Source organism: Macrobrachium nipponense, chromosome 22 (assembly GCF_015104395.2).
Source record: "Macrobrachium nipponense isolate FS-2020 chromosome 22, ASM1510439v2, whole genome shotgun sequence".
Lineage (NCBI taxonomy): Eukaryota > Metazoa > Arthropoda > Malacostraca > Decapoda > Palaemonidae > Macrobrachium > Macrobrachium nipponense.
Window position 1 is genome coordinate 80,795,346 of NC_087213.1, and position 5,000 is coordinate 80,800,345.

Sequence of the window (5,000 nt, forward strand, 5' to 3'; positions counted from 1 at the left end):
TTTACTGTGGCTATAAACAGCATTGTTGAATGTGTGTCACCTCCAGTAAAAGCGTCTTTGTTTGTGGATGACCTTGCTATTTATGTCACTAGTTATGATGCTATTGCAGCTTGCAATTTCCTGCAAAAGTCAGTTAATGCAATCAGCAATTGGGTTGATGGCAATGGCTTTCGATTCTCCCCTTCGAAAACTGTGGCAGTTCGTTTTACTAAAAGTACTTGAAAGGAAACTATCCCAAATATTAAGCTGAAAGACACACTAATACTATATGAGGAGGAGGTGAAGCTTTTAGGGATGATCTTTGATAAGGAGCTAATATAGGCTAGTCATATTGACTCCTTGAAAAATAAGGTAAAGAAGTCCCTCTCAGGTTTTAACTGGGGTGCTGATAAGAGGTCACTTTTACGGTTATATGACTCGTTATGTAAATCAAAGCTTGAGTATGGTTGCCAAGTCTACTCTTCAGCAAGTTCAAGCAAACCTGGGGAGTGATGTAGTTCATCATGCTGGTCTAAAAATATGCTCTGGTGCATTTAAGACATCTCCAGTTGAAAGCTTATATACCGTCGAGAGGAACTGGGACTGTGGATCATATTCAAATTAAGAGGTTCCCCAGAAAACCCTGCAGCATCTATTCTTAACCAAAACGATCCATAGCAGTTTGCAAATGCTAGAGCATCCAAGCCTTTTCATGTAGGAATTAATGCCGTAGTTGACAGTGTGTCTATTAAAGACCAAACAATTAAGGCAATACGGTGCTTTAAGTTGCCTCCTTGGTTGACCCCAGAATCACCAGTCTGTCAAAAAGCTGTGGTTAAAAAATTGGTATAATGTCCAAGAAGTGAAGGCTCGTTTTCTTGATCATAATCAAATGCATTCAGGTTCTGCTAAACTATTCACTGATGGATCAAAGACATCAAGTGGTGTTGGTTGTGCTGTTGGTCATGGTAATAGCTCATATGTGGGCAGACTTGCTAATAATGCATTTATTATCAAAACAGAATTAACTGTATTAGCCAAATCTCTTGTGATTGTTTCTGTTCTACATGGTAATAATTTCACCATACAGTCAGATTCTTATAGTGCACTAATGGTCATTAAGCAGTATAACCCTAAACATCCAAGTATTTAAAATATTCAAGAATGGTTGTATAGGTTTGCTTCCAAATTCAAATCAGTCCATTTTTCCTGGGTCCTTGCCCATGTAGGTATTGCTGGTAACGAACTTGCTGATCATGAAGCAAGAGATGTCGTTACTAAAGAGGGCATTCTCTTCCACCATATTCCTGGTACTGACATGAAATGGACTATTCGCTCATATATCAAAATTAATGGCAAGCACGTTGGTCGTCTCCCCCTCTGACCAACAATAAAAATTATTACAGTTTTCTATTTCTTCACTCTTCTTAGATGTGCTTGTTGCTGATTTACTTTAATAATTATGTGTACTTTCCTTCTCTCTCTCGTCTTTTGATCATATTTTGCCATTCTGTTGTGGGAGGAAGCTTTGCAAACTAATAACCTTCAGGTTCGTTGCATGTCGGTGTTTGGTCTTTTGAGTAGTAATAATGCCCGATTAGTTCTTTCATTGTTACTTTTTGAATAGTAATAATGCCCCAGTATTTTTCCATTGTCACTTTTGTCCTCATCTAACCCTCATTTTCTTTTTTCCTCATTTAATCTTTTGCAATGACCCTCTTTACTGTTTCATTCCCTTAATATTTTTCTTATTTGATATTGTGTTCTCACGTTCGGTTTCCTGGATATTATGGCCCCTCCATTCCATCTGTCCGGCACGTTCTCCTGCATATCTAATAAGGATTTGGCCAAGTAATTTGCATAGCCTTCTTCATCACTGTTGTTTAATATAAGAGGAACACTTTTCCCTCTTACCCCTTCTAGTGAGTAGCATATGTAGAAAATTTGACCAGAGCATTCTTTGCTTGTAAAAATATGAAACCTTATGTATTTTTGTTTTTTGTCTTCCTCTGATGTCAAAAAAAGTATGGTGTCAATTTTTTCCAATTACTTTTGTTATTGTTTTCAACTAGTTTCAATACTGGATGGAAAATTACCAAAAATCCTAGCGACCGAATAAAGGGTATATTTTGAACAGAGTACATAGTATTTGGCAAGAATGCAGTCTGAAAGACAGCGATCCTGATATTTGGAACGGAATTACTAATGGCAATTTCTGTGTGGGGAAAAAAACTGGTACCATTTACAAGAATTGTTGTTGACCATGCTGTAAAGCAGGAGACTCAGAAAATAAAAGTTCTTGGAGGGCTAAAAGGCATCGTACAAAAGCCAGAAGCATTAGCCAGGTTTTTGCTAATTACCCCATAGATGTCTCGCTTATCTGAAGAAGCTGAAAAATCAGCGGGTATGACTCATCAGTCACGGGAGCAGCATCATGAACTTTATCTATTTGTAATCGAGAGAGACTTCATCAGAATAGAGCAACTGAAAGCTGTGTTGAAAAAATCTAATCTAAGTTTCATGGTGACCAGTTATTGAATGTCATTACGAAATCATTTATGCCACAGTCATTGCAGATGGATATTCCTTAACAAGAAGAGAAAGGGAAGAATGCATATTGCTCCTTTGTCAGGGGAAGGATACATGGGCCAGTTATCCTATGGGAGAAGATGCCAAAAACAGAAGATGACAGTTGTTCAGAGAAATAAAACCATTGAACTGAAAGAAAATTGCTCTTTGTTTGCTAGAATGACTATAGCTGCCAGAATACGCCCAGGTATTGACATTAAGGAAGATAGGTAGGAAAATATGAGTTTTCAAGCGTTTCAAAAGGGCTTTTTTGCCTCCGTTGGCCCCCTCCTCCCATGCAGTGCAAAGTAAAATCTTACAAATATTAGAGAATTTGACAGAGAAAATTCAAGTAGTGGTGAAGGAAGGTCGAGAGACTGCAGAAAGTGAAAGTGCCACCCAAGCTATGGGTGATGAACTGATTGAATCAGAAGCAGAGGAAAAGGTGATAATTACAGAGGTAATGGTGATTGTTCAGCAACTGACAGCCACAGAAAGACGTGAAAAGCTGCAGGGAATGTGCTGGACTATATGTTGAGAGTTTGAGAAAAGATATGCCATCTATGATGCCATGTATCTAGTATTTGACCATTATGGTGTTGACATTGTACTCAAGCAAACTAGCAGAGATGAACGTGCAGAAAAGGTGAAGGATCCTTGAAGCTATGTTTGTATGGACATAACACAGATAAGGACTCCAGTATCTTCTTTCATCAGTAACACCAAGACCAAAGGTATATACCCAAAGTGGTGCCAAGTCATATTATGTCGATATTGAACATCTCACTAGTTGTCAAGAGGAGGTTGATACACTTCATCTACTGTATGCTCTCTTCGATGGGAAATATTTTTAAAAATCCCAAGCAGAAGCAGAAAAGCTTCCTCTAACTATGACAGTTTTGGAACAAGCAATTTTGCATGCTTATTACCAAGCAATGATCTGGTACCATGAGACAGAAACCAAGCCCATGATTCCTGCTCCAGATTCATATGGATGGAAGAAAGAAGGAAACACTTTGGAACATGATATAACACATTTGAAACAGGCACCTAATGCTGTGATAGAGCTTATCTCCTGTGGTTTTACAGTTGGAAGGTGTAAGAGTTCCGCTGTTCATGCCGGAGAGCATCCATGACATGCACTGAAATGTGCTCATGTGAAGCTGTAGGAGAGTTGTAACAATACTGGGATGACAATTTAAGAGGAATCAGAAGATGACTTTACTAATGAGGAATATGATGAATAGTTTTACACTGACCATGGTGACATTGGTAAAAGTTTTGTTGGATTTCACACTTTTCATTAATATCAAATTCGCTCTACCTCGGAATTAATATATTTTCATATATGTTAACCGAAGGGGAATTTTTTTAATTGATAATAATTTCGTCGGCTACCAGGCGCCAACCTAGGAACCAAGAAATTAGGACGTACAGTGAAGCGCCTTTAACCACACATCTATGACGAGAGGTTTAAGTTAACACCGCCTCTCACCTACATATCCCTGTCGCGCTCATATATTCGTTGTTTTGGAGTCGGCATCAACCCACCTCGACCTTCATAACTGTGTAGTGCTTTAGTCGCACGTAGCCAATTGATGGGTCTGATCACATCACCGTGATTCATTTATACGCATTAAGCTACAAATGTCCTTTAATATTCAATTTGCTCTACCTTGGAATTAATATATTTCCATATATGTGTTTCTACCCCCCCTGTTCACTAAACTACACAAACTGGAAACTCTTACCTGTAGTCAGTAGTGCCCTCTGTCTGCAAGCATGTCATTAGGCTATTAAGATCTCATAAGTACAAAAATATACTATTTATTACCCAAAGCAGTTGATTATAAAATAGGACAAAATGATTAACAAGTCATAATGGCAGAAAGCCTAAAACTGCCCATAAAGAAAACCAGTAAGTTAACAGTCTACCCACCCGACAAAGAATTCTCTCCCATACCCAAAATGTCAACAGGTTAGAGATTCCCGTCTCTAAAATTAGCCATGGAATAGGACCCATCTGTAATAAAGATAATAAGGCATAAAAGATATATATCACACACATCACTCTTTTCGAAGTATTCACGTAAAGAGAGTATTTCACACTTCTCTCTCTTTTTTAAAGGTAGCGGTTTTCTAAGGTTTTACAAAATATGTCCTACCTTTATGATGGGGCGTTCTCTCCCGACACTCTGCGTGTAACACCTCTTAGCGTGCACCTAAAGGAATGTAACTTTCGCAAGTGCCTTGGACTATTAGGCCTGTAACACCCGTACAAACGAATGTACACGCCTCTCGACCGGGTGAGTGATCTCTCGGTTAAACTGCTTGCATATTCAAATTCCTTTCCCATGTAAGCTGGCTCTACAGTTCAGCCTGTCTCCAAGCGAGAAGTGATTTGTGACTTCACTTAACATTACATTGGCATTTTAAACATATTATTAATTATT